Source organism: Somniosus microcephalus, chromosome 1, assembly GCF_052327205.1.
Source record: "Somniosus microcephalus isolate GS21.2 chromosome 1, FLI_Smic_1.0, whole genome shotgun sequence".
Taxonomy (NCBI): domain Eukaryota; kingdom Metazoa; phylum Chordata; class Chondrichthyes; order Squaliformes; family Somniosidae; genus Somniosus; species Somniosus microcephalus.
Genome location: NC_140987.1, coordinates 291,463,371 through 291,476,038, shown reverse-complemented (window position 1 = coordinate 291,476,038; position 12,668 = coordinate 291,463,371). Strand labels below are relative to the sequence as shown.

Sequence of the window (12,668 nt, the reverse complement as noted above, 5' to 3'; positions counted from 1 at the left end):
ATTAGGTTAGATAGTTGATTTTATTTGCAATTCTAAATGCATAAATCAAATTTTACTTAGAGTGTATTTCTTATATTAAAACAGAGGATCTATTTTCAAAGTATGTTTATTAGGTTTAACTTGCAAATCAGGAGGATTACAAAATTATTCTGTACTGGCAGTCCTCTCCCCGCCCACCCCCACAATTTAAATATTGGAAGCATAAGTTGCAAATGAGATTTACGAGTCTACTGTAACCCTCTTAGAATAGATACAGAACATGGCACCTTTGGTTTTACAGTGTTTCGGAAACATTATCCTTACACCGACAACCAGTCATGGGGAATTCCAGACTTTTTTTTATAGCTTATACACAATTTAATTTTTATCTGAAACACTTTGACACTGAAACAAATATTAAGAGAGTAATAAATGTACTTGTCCACAGTAACTTGATTACAGTAATATTAACCCACTATAAATAAACACTAAAAAAATTAAATAAAAATAAAACATTATAAACACTACTTCTATTAGTTCTACCTTCCTTCCATTCCCTGTTTCTCCAATTCAATTATTTTCACTTTACAGTTACTTTATTTCTAGTGTAGCTTTTTAAAACAAAAAGTTTGAAGTACTTATCTGCTTGCTTCTGCATCCTGGCTGTTTATTTCATGAGTGGAAGCCTGTTTTTCAGCCAACCAAGGCCTAAAACTCTGAAGATCGGCACTGCTAAATCGTTCAATCTTTGATATAATTTCATAGCTTCAAATAAGGCATTTTTACTTTTATTTGGGGTCTCGGAGAGCATTACTTAGAGGAGATTCCGACACAGCATGACTGCTTCATGTTCAGAGGAAGCTCTGCCAGATCAATTGACTTCTGGCTATGAACTATGAAGATGGTGGTTTCCATTGGCTACTTTTACTATGACAACAGCAACTTGCATTTATATGGCGGGGTGATGGGTGAACAGGACTTGGTGCGAGTTAGGACACAGGCAGCATGAGTTTTGGATGAGCTGAAGTTTATGGAGGGTGGAAGAGAGGAGGCCGGCCAGGAGAGCTTTGGAAAAGTCCAATCTGGAGGTAACAAAAGCATGGTTGAGGGTTTCAGCAGCAGATGGGCGGAGGCAGGGCAGGAAACTGGCAATATTACGGAGAAATTTACTGTTTTAAAAAGCAATTTTCCCTTGAGAGAGCACCACCTTCGGCAGAGGCAAGGTTCTCCTGCCATCAACACCACTCTCAAGTGTATAAGATCTAAGCTCTAGACTTCAGGTGGCATTGCAGCACCACATTATTGCAGACCTTGTAATCCATTAGATTAAGCACGTTTTAGCCTTGCCCACTAAACGCACTAAGTCAATTCCATACATTGGTATGTTTGCATCACAATGCAAGGACTTGCCACACGTACCCAGCTCTGCAACAATTTGCAGGCGCAGCCTCCAGGACTCTGTATCAAACAGCACTGGCAACCAGCAAAGCTACCAACAGGCAAAGCACTCTGGGAATTCAGGCTCTTTTTCTTTGTAGGAAAGTGCTGAGCAGAACCAAAAAAATTAAACTAAAACATGCAATTATTATATATTAAATTATTAATGGATTTTTAAACTTTGCTTTGGGCAATTCCTATTCTAGCTACAGGCTGCTGAACAGCAGAAGTTAGTACTTCACAGTAGCAATGCAATTACACATATGCAGAATCTCCATTTTATGAAATGGCCTCCAACGGGCTACAGGATGAATGATGGCAGGTCGCAATATAAATCACAGAGATTGGTTCAGCGTTGCTCTGCCGGGATCCAGTAAGGTAAAAGGGCCTAAAGCTAACAACAGAGAATTGGGATCAAAGTCCTTCTGTAACTGTACACTTATTGAATTTTTTTTCTGTTAAGATTTAACTTAAATGTTACGCAAAGCTCTATCTTTATAACTGGAGAGGTTATGAAGGCCTCAGCAGATGCTGTTTCCACAGCTAACACAGACCAGTATTAAAGCTTAAAGTGAACGCTAAGTTTTTAAATGATAGGTGTAAACTACTTTTTTTTTCCGACTTGCCAGACCTGTGCCTTTGAAGTCACGACTAAAAGGTTAAAATAAATAGGGCTCTCAATCAGTATCCTCTCTCCCAGCGAGTGTTTCGAGGAGATAAAGTTCTAAACTGCTCGCTGGAACTTGGCTTATTTTAGTGTCCTCCAAAAGCAAAGGACAAAAGGGCAGCCTCAAATGATATGCAAGATAAGTGTGAGGTGTTACATTTTGGTAGGAAGAATAAGGAGGCTACATACTGCTTGGATTATAAGAGTCTGAATGGGATAGAGGACCAAAGGGATCTAGGGGCACAGATGCACAAATTACTAAAAGTAGTGACACAGGTTAATAAAGGCCATAAAAAAAAGAACACCAAGCACTGAGGTTCATTTCTAGAGGGATAGAATTGAAAAGCAGAGAAGTTATGTTAAATTTGTGTCGAACTGTGGTTAGACCACCCTTGGGAGTACTGTGCATAGTTCTGGTCACCATATTACAGAAAGGGTATCGAGGCACCGGAGAAAGTGCAAAAAAGATTCACAAGGATGATACCAGAACCGAGGGGATATGCTCATCAGGAAAGGCTGAACAGGCTGGGGCTCTTTTCTCTAGAAAAGAGAAGGCTGACCTGATAGAGGCCTTTAAAAGTATGAAAGGATTTGATTGAGTAGATGTAGAGAAATTGTTTCCACTTGTGGGGGCTCCAAAACTAGAGGCTATAAATATAAGAGAGTCACCAATAACTCCAACAGAGAATTCAGGAGACACTTCTGTGTGAGTGGTGAGAATGTGGAACTCGCTACTACAAGGAGTAGTTGAGGCAAATAGCATTGATGCATTTAAGGGGAAGCGAGATAAGTATATGTGGGAGAAAGGAATAGTAGAATATGCTGATAGGTTTAGATGAAGAGGGGTGGGAGGAGGCTTGTGTGGAACATAAATGTCAGCATTGACCTGTTGGGCTGAATGGCCTGTTTTTGCTCTTTAAGTTCGGGAAGGGGTTTAAATTAAGAACTGAGAAACTGTAACTTGCTAGTACTTATTAAATTAATAACTTAAACTAAATAAAATAATCAAACAATAAACCTAAAATATCGATTGAATAAAATCTAACTAATTAATTAATAAATAAAACAAGGTTTGAGACGACAGGGCAGGTGGTGTGTCATAACTGCAGCATGTGGGAGTCTGTGGAGAGCATCATGATCTCGAACAACTACATCTGTAGTAAGTGTCTGCAACTCGAGGAACTTCGGCTCAGAATTGTTGAGCTGGAGTACGAGCTGCAGACATTGCGATGCATCAGGGAGGGGGAGAGTTACGGGGACACTTTGGGGGGAATTTTCCCAGCCCTGGGGAGGCGGGTATGGAGGTGGGACTGCCGGGAAAATGGCAGAAACTGGGAGCGGGTACCGAACCCGCCTCCGTGCCATCTTCCCGTGAGGCGAGTCCCCGACTCGCACAGGAACCTGTCTCCGAGGCGGGAAGGGGACTCGAGCCAATTAACTGCCTGTTAACAGGCAGTTAACAGGCAGTTAAGAGGCTTATCCCTATTTTACGCCTGCAAGTGCGGGCTTCCCGTCGGCTGCGAACCTCGTCAGGGTCAGCGAGGCTAGCAGTGGGTCTGCGGGGGTGAGAGGGATCGAAACGCCTGCTGTGGAGGTAAGTGATGGGTGCAAGTGTGGAGAGGTAAGTGTGAGAGGTGAGTGTGAAGTGTTAGAAAAAGTTTACTTACCTTTGCTTCTTCCTGCAGGCTTCAACCCTTGGGGATCTGGAGGTGCCACATCTCAACAGCAGAAATGACACAATGGCTGCTGCTTTCTCAGATGCAGCAGCCATCTGATTTCAGCTGAGGAAAGAAGTTTTGGTGAGTCTTTGTGCAAGGGCTCACTTTAGAACAGAGATGGTCAGTGTTCGACAGCTTCTCAAAGCTGTCAAACGCTGACAATTCATCTGTCAAAAAATTGACAGATGAAGTGTCATACGCTGACGTCCTCTGTCACCAGCTTTCCCTTAATTGGCCAGCTAAGCCCGTAGGGTGGGCTTAACAAGGTCAATCAAGGGAAAATAGCGTGGGTTGGCCAGACGTCGTGGGGGCGGGACTGAAACCCAACAACCAGCAGTCCTGCCCCCAACGAGAAAATCCAGCCCATTGTTCCAGGAGGCAGTCACACCCTTTAGGTTAAGTAGTACTTCAGAGTTCGTCAGTGGTCAGGGACAGGAGGGTGTGACTGCGAGTCAGGAAGGTATGGGGACCCCAGGATATAGTGATGGAGGAGCCTCAGCCCTGGACCTTGTCCAACAGGTACAAGGTACTTTCTACCTGTATGGATGAGGAAATGGACTGCAGGGAGGATGGGCAAACTGACCACGGCACTGTGGTACAGGGGGCCAATTAAGTGGGGGGAGAAGGAAGGATTGTGGTAGTAGTCGGGGACAGTATAGTCAGGGGGATAGATACTGTTCTCTGTAGCCGAGAAAGAGAGTCCCGAAGACTGTGTTGCCTGCCCGGTGCCAGGGTTAAGGATATCTCCTCACGGCTGGAGAAGAACTTGGAGTGGGAGGGGGAGGATCCAGTTGTTGTGGTCCATGTAGGAACCAATGACGTAGGTAGAACTAAGAATGAGGTTCTGCTGAGGGAGTTTGAGGAGCTAGGGTCTAAATTAATAAGCAGAACCACAAGGGTAATAATCTCTGGATTACTACCTGAGCCACGTGCAAATTGGCATAGGGTCAAGCAGATCAGAGAGTTAGGTGCGTGGCTCAAAGAGTGGCGTATGAAAATAGGGTTTCAATTCATGGGGCACTGGCACCAGTACTGGGGAAAGAGGGAGCTGTTCTGTCGAGACGTGCTCCACTTAAACTGGGCTGGGACCAGCGTCCTGGCGAATCGAATAACTAGGGCTGTAGATAGGGATTTAAACTTAAAAAAAGGGGGGGGTGTGGTCAGGTGAGGGGAAATTTAGAAATCTAAAGAGAAAGGTCAAGGCAATAGAGCAGTGTAGCGATTTGGGTAAAAATAAGTCGTGTGTGCCAGGAAGGGACAGAGAGTTTAATGGTAGCAGTGCAGCAGAGAATAAGGTAAAAGCAGGGAATAATGGTAAAAAATTTAAATTAAAGGCTTTTTATCTGAATGCACAAGGCATTCATAATAAGATAGATGAACTAGTGGCACAAATAGAGATAAAGGGTTTGACCTAATAGCCATTACAAAGACATGGTTGCAAGGTGGCCAAGGTTGGAACTAAATGTTCCAGGATACTTGACGTTTCAAAAAGACAAGCAGGATGGAAAAGGAGGGGGAGTGGTCCTGATAATAAAGGATGACATAAGGACAGTAACGAGAAAGGATCTCGGCTCAGAAGATCAGGAAGTAGAATCAGTATGGGTGGAGATAAGGAATAACAAGGGCGGAAAACACTGGTAGGAGTAGTATATAAGCCCCCTAACAGTAGCTATACTGTTGGACAGAATATTAACCAAGAAATAGTAGGAGCTTGCAACACAGGTAATGCAATAATTTTGGGGGACTTTAATCTTCATATAGACTGAACAAATCAAATTGGCAAAGGTAGTCTGGAGGGCGAGTTCATGGAATGCATTCGGGACAGTTTCCTAGAACAATGCATCATGGAACCAACCAGGGAACAGGCTATTTTAGATCTTGTATTGCGTAATGAGACAGGGTTAATTAGCAATCTCATAGTAAAGGATCCTCTGGGGCAGAGTGGTCATAATAAGATAGAATTTTACATTAATTTTGAGACTTGTCCAAGTCTGAAACTAGAGTCTTAAACTTAAATAAAGCCAATTACATAGGTATGAGGGGCGAGTTGGCTGTGGTAGATTGGAAAAACAGATTAAAAGGTATGGTGGTTGATAAGCAGTGGCTAGCATTTAAAGAAATATTTCATAATTCTCGACAAAAATACATTCCATTGAGAAACGAACTCCACGGGAAAAATGATCCATTGCAAAGAATAGTAGTAAGTCTGAGGATTGGGAAGAGTTTCAGCAACCAAGCAAAGGTCAACCAAAAAACTGATAAAAAGGGAAAAAATAGAATGAGAGAAAACTAGCAAGAAATATAAAAGTAGATTGTAAGAGTTTCTACAAGTATGTAAATAGGAAAAGAGTAAACATTGGTCCCTTAGAGGCTGAGACAGGAGAAATTATTATGGGGAATAAGGAAATGGCAGAAACATTAAACAAATATTTTGTATCAGTCTTCACAGTAGAAGACACAAAAAGCATACCAAAAATGGTGGGGAATCAAGGGTCTAATGAGGGTGAGGAACTTAACGTAATTAATATAAGTAGAGAAAAAGTACTAGAGAAACTAATGGGACTTAAAATCGACAAATCCCCCGGACCTGACGACCAACATCCTAGGGTCCTAAAAGAGGTGGATGAAGAGATAGTGGATGCATTGGTTTTGATCTTCCAAAATTCCGTAAATTCTGAAATGGTCCCAGCGAATTGGAAGGTCGCAAATGTAACACCGCTATTCAAGAAAGGAGGGAGAGAAAAAACAGGGAACTACAGGTCAGTTAGCCTGACATCAGTCGTCGGGAAAATGCTGGAGTCCATTGTTAAGGAAGTGGTATCAGGGCACTTAGAAAATCATAACATGATTAGGCAGAGTCAACATGGTTTTATGAAAGGGAAATTGTGTTTGACAAATTTTTTGAGGATGTAACTAGCAGGGTAGATAAAGGGGAACCAGTGGATGTAGTATATTTGGATTTGCTGTACCTGCATGCTAACTTTTTGTGATTCCTGTACAAGGATCCCCAGATCCCTCTGTACCTCTGCAATTTGTAATCTCTCCCCATTTAAACACTAATTTGCTTTTTTATTTTTCCTACCAAAGTGGATAACCTCACATTTTCCCACATTATACTCCATCTGACAGATTTTTGCCCACTCACTTAGCTTATCTAAATCCCTTTGGAGATTCTTTGCATCCTCCACACAATTTGCTTTCCCACCTATCTTTGTATCATCAGCAAATTTGGCTACATTACATTCGGTCCCTTCATCCAAGTCATTAATATACTGTAGATTGTAAATAGTTGAGGCCCCAGCACTGATCCCTGCGGCACCCCACTAGTTACAGTTTGCCAACCTGAAAATGACCCATTTATCCCGACTCTCTTTTCTGTTAGTTAGCCAATCCTCTATCCATGCTAATATATTACCCCAACCCCATGAGCTCTTATCTTGTGTAGTAACCTTTTATGTGACACCTTATCGAATGCCTTCTGGAAATCCAAATACACCACATCTACTGGTTCCCCTTTATCCACCCTGTTCATTACATCCTCAAAGAACTCCAGCAAATTTGTCAAACATGATTTCCCTTTCATAAAACCATGCTGACTCTGCTTGACTATATTATTATGATATATAAATGATCTAGACGAGGGAACTAGATGTAATATCTCTAAATTTGCAGACGACACAAAACTGGGTGGGCGTGTGTGCTGTGAGGAGGATGCAGAGAAACTCCAGTATGATTTGGACAGGTTGGGTGATTATACTGCATTTGCCATGCATCTGCCCAATGTAGATAAATGTGAGGTTATCCATTTCGGTGGCAAAAACAGGAAGGCAGATTATTATCTGAACGGCAATAGATTGGGAGAAGGGGAAGTGCAACGAGACCTGGGTGTCCTTGTGCACCAGTCGCTGAAGGTAAGCATGCAGGTGCAGCAGGCGGTTAAGAAGGCAAATGGTATGTTGGCCTTCGTAGCGAGAGGGTTCGAGTACAGGAACAAGGATGTCTTGCTGCAGTTGTACAGGGCTTTGGTGAGACCACATCTGGAGTATTGTGTGCAGTTTTGGTCGCCTTATCTGAGGAAGGATGTTCTTGCCATGGAGGGAGTGCAGCAAAGATTCACTAGACTGATACCTGGGATGGCAGGAATGATGTATGAAGATAGATTGGGTCGATTGGGCTTATATTTGCTAGAGTTTAGAAGAATGAGAGGGGATCTCATTGAAACTTATAAAATTCTAACAGGACTAGACAGATTAGATGCAGGAAGGCTGTTCCCGATGGCGGGGGAGTCCAGAACCAGGGGTCACAGTCTAAGGATAAGGGGTAAGCCATTTAGGACTGAGATGAGGAGGAATTTCTTCACCCAGAGAGTGGTGAACCTGTGGAATTCTCTACCACACAAGGCAGTTGAGGCCAATTCATTAAATATATTCAAGAAGGAGTTAGATATATTTCTTAAGGCTAAAGGGATCAAGGGATATGGGGAGAAAGCAGGGACAGGGTACTGAATTTGGATGATCAGCCATCATCTCATTAAATGGCAGAACAGGCTCGAGGGGCCGAATGGCCTACTCCTGGTCCTATCTTCTATGTAAATGTCCTGCTACTACTTCCTTAATGGTGGACTCCAGCATTTTCCCAATGACAGAGGTTAGGTTAACTGGTTGATAGTTGCGTGCTTTCTGTCTCCCTCCTTTCTTAAATAGGGGTGTTACATTTGCGGTTTTCCAGTCCGCTGGGACCTCTCCAGGATCCAGGGAATTTTGCTAGATTACAACCAGTGCATCCACTATCTCTGCAGCCACTTCTTTTTGACCCAGTTTCATTTGTAACATCTAATTCTTCTGCTGCTGCCAAAGAGCCACAAATGAAAACATTTTTAAAGGAGGTTAAAAGATTTTTAAAAAATCTTTTAAAAGAGAAAAAAAAGATATTAAATAGAGGAGTCATCAGATAAACGAAATGACCACCATGTACAAATATGCAGCATATCGAGCCAGGAGTGGGACAATACTGCATACAAGGTCTGATAGAGGTGCATTTAAGAAGATGCTTTGCTATTGGCACATACAATGATAATTGAAGCTGCAATTGTAAAAAAGGCGAAACACAGAGCTGCAGCCATAAGGGATTATAGGGAGAAAGGTGGAGGAGACACATAAAATAAGACGAAAGAGCTCACAGAAAAGGGTGCAGCTTGTTATAAGTCACAAGTCTTCAAAACAGTAATGTAAACACAGCCGCTTGAAACTAAATCCTCAATATAAAAGTAAACCATCACAGTTGACCATTTAACTTATTGCCCAGCCCACTCCTGCTCTGCATTGAAACAGCTAAATCAAACTACAGTATCACAAAAACAGCAAGCCAACCATGTACTGATATGTGAAACCCTAGATAAAGCAGAGTGGAAAAACTTCAAATACATCAGAACATGGAAAGAGAAAGCCAAACTCTAGTTCTAATTGTACATGAAAATAAAAACCCCTCTGGGACACAAATCAAAGTAAGCACTGAAACCAGGTAGAAACCACAGAAAGATGAACACAGTGGGCCAGAAATTCGGGTCCAAATGCGTGAGTACGGTCTGGGTACTCACGCATCTGGCCGGATGAAATGCCGGCGTTCAGGAAACACCGCGCATGCGGGGAACGCCGGCATTTCCAGTCCTCTGAACGAAGGGGTTCAGAGGCACAGCGCACGCGACTGCACAGGCAGCGCGTGCGCAGTGAAATTCCCTTTTTTTTCCCAGAGTTGCGCGTGTGTAAAGGCCTCTGGATTTTACGCGAGGAAAAAACAAGTGTAAGTACTTAGTTTTACAGGTAAGTGGGCTTTTAGTACTATTTAGAATTTTTTTTTCCACAGGTTTGTTATTTTTAAAGAAATTACAGTAAGGTAAGTTTAGTTTTAGCCCCGATTTTTTATAAATTTTTTTTTTCAAATTTTAAAATTATTGTTTAAAATAGTTTTTCATAGTTATTTATGGTTCATTTAAGTATTGCAATGTTTTTTTAAATTTTCTTTCAGGTTTAAGTAGTGTTTTGGGCCAGCAGTTTTCATGAGTTTGACAGCTCTCACTGTCAAACTTATGAATGAACTTTTGCAACCTCCCATTGGTTGCCCAGTGCCCACGTGATCCCAGCCGGCTCATCGCACTAAGTACGCCGCTGGGTCACGCACGCACAGCGCGGCAGGACCTCAAGCTGGCCAGTGAGGGGAAATGCATTGCAGGCCAGGATTTAAATGTCAGCGCGCCGGGTAAGTGCTCATTGGGGGCTTGCACGCGCGGCAAGCACCCGACCCGAATTTCTGGGCCAATGTAAACATTACACCACACAGCTGCAACAGTATACATTCAATAAAGTCAACTTTGTCAAGGATTAAGAACTTGTGATCTTTATGATGCTTGATCTATTACAAAATGTTATGTCTTATTACTTTGTCAACAGGATAAAAGAACAGTACATGAATACTGTTGTGTAAGGAATATACAATAATAATTACAAACTTCATAGGTTTACAGCATTGGGCTTACTTCATCATCAAGCTTTTGAGGTTATTTGAGATAGGCACAATCCATACACAACGCAGTCTTGCACAACCAGACTTTCGCACACAAGGCCTAACTATACATTTTTATACATACAGTGCGACGTAATAAAACTCACTACGCACTTGGTTTGAGCATAAAGCAAGGCTTTAATCAACTTGTTTCAGAACATGGAGGTCTAGTTGTACTTCACTAGTTCCTTGTCTAACAAAATGTCCCTTACAAGCTGGGGCCGACGCCCGAGTATTTATACTCCTTGGACGGCGCCACCAGCTGGCCGTCCGCGTTATTTCACGAGTAGTTTCTTGATAAATGATGAGATTTATAACATTCTTCCTGCCTAAAAGATTTGGAAGTCTGACGACTTCCTCTTAGCGGATCAGGCGGACCACGAATAGCCACAGTCTTTTAGATTTTTGTTTACGGCTAGAAGGCACGTCTCCTCAGACCGTATCTTGGTCCCTGGGCCGCTTGATCCGTACCGGTGGATCGACGGGGCCTGTGTTGCTCTGATCAACCCGAGGGAGGCTGGGGAGATCGTGACTCTGGGTGCGGGTCCCCACAGGCACAGAACTGGCTTCATCCTGTTGGATAGCCGGGGATTGACCGGCGTCCTGGTCTCGGGTGGCCATCCCACGGGGAGCGCTGGGCTCCCCGAGTGGATCCGGTGGGCCAGCTGGCAGATCTCTCGATGCCCCAGGTAGGGCGTCATCTTCGGGGGAGCGCAGAGTATTGGCATCATCCCCGTGGGTCCCTCTATCGGTTGGGTCCATGGAACCGGCCGGACAGGGAGCCAGGTCCCGGAGCGAAACGGTGGACTCCCGGCCACGAGGGTACCGCACGTGCGCGTACGTGGGGTTGACGTCCGTGAGTTCTACCTCGTTGACGACAGGATCGGTTTTAGATGATCGGACGAATCTTCGAAGCAGCACGGGGCCGGGATCTGCCAACCATGACGGTAGAGACGTCCCATGGGTGGAGCGACGCTAGAAGCTGAAGAATCGCTCGTGAGGTGTGACATTGGTAGATGTAGAAAGGAGAGACCTGATGGAATGCAACAAGTCAGGGAGCATAGTTTCCCACTGCTGGTCTGGTAGGTTGCGTGACCTCAGCGCAAGACGAACAGCGTTCCAAATGATAGCGTTGTATCTCTCAACCTGTCCGTTACCGATGGGATGGTACGGTGTCATTTTACTTGTGGCGATTCCCTGTTGGGAGAGATAACTTTTGAGTTCGCTTGACATTAAGGAGGGACCCCGATCAGAGTGGATGAAATTGGCCGTACCGCAAGGGAAAAGACTTGATCAAGGCATTTGATCACTGTGGAAGTAAGCATATTGGGACAGGGGAAAGCAAAGGGAAAGCGTGAATATTCATCCACCATAGTAAGCAAGTAGGTGTTTTGTGTTTAGGAGGGCAATGGCCCTTTAAAGTCTATGCTGAGTCGCTGCATAGGCTGCATAGCATGTGTGAGCGAGCCATCCGATGGACGGAAGAATTGCGGTTTTAATTCCGCACAAATTCTACAGGAGGAGCACGTTCTTTTCACATCTTCCGTAGAAAATGGGAGATTTTTAGATCGCACAAAGTGCAACATACGGGTAACGCCAGGATGGCATAAGTCAGTATGAAGATCCGCCAGAGTCGAAGTTGACATAGAAGAGCAGAATGCCCGCGTGAGGGTATCTGGGGCCACATTCTCTTTGCCGGGTTGATAATGTATGGGTATCCAAAGACAGCCAATTCCATCTTCCAGAGTTGTATTTTGTTATTCTTGATCTTAGTGCGTTTCCGGTTATCCAGCATAAAGGTCACGGAGCGCTGATCGGTTATAAGTGTGAAATGGCGACGAGCGAGAAAATGACTCCATTTACGTACCGCTTCGATGATGGCCGTAGCCTCCTTCACGACAGGAGGATAATGGAGCTCGCTACCCTGCAAAGTTCTGGACAGAAATGCAACGGGTCAACTACCTTGATTCAAGGTAGCAGAGATCACCACATCCGATGCATCGCACTCGACCACGAAAGGAAGATTTTCATCAATGGAACGAAGCGTGGCTTTTTCCAGTTGTCGCTTGAGGAGGTTGAAAGCTGAAATAGCCGTTGCCTCCAATGGAAATGACTTTGCGTGAAGCAGGGGCTGGATCTTGTCGGAGAAGTGGGGTATCCATTTCGCATAATAGGCGAACATGCCGAATGCCCGATGAAGAGAGACGAGATTCGTAGGGGGAGGGAGCTCCTGAAGCGGACGAAGTCGTTCCGGATCCGGTTTGATGACACCGTTGCCCACCCAGTAGCCAAGGATGTTGACTGATGGT

The 12,668-nt window shown here is 44.0% G+C and overlaps 1 protein-coding gene across 7 annotated transcripts in view; it reads right to left on the bottom strand.

Annotated features, from left to right (window-relative positions):
• The window catches only part of LOC147124839 (lysine-specific demethylase 4C-like), a 645,681-nt gene that overhangs the window by 77,082 nt on the left and 555,931 nt on the right, over positions 1-12,668 (bottom strand). The gene's annotated exons all lie outside the window — the stretch shown is intronic.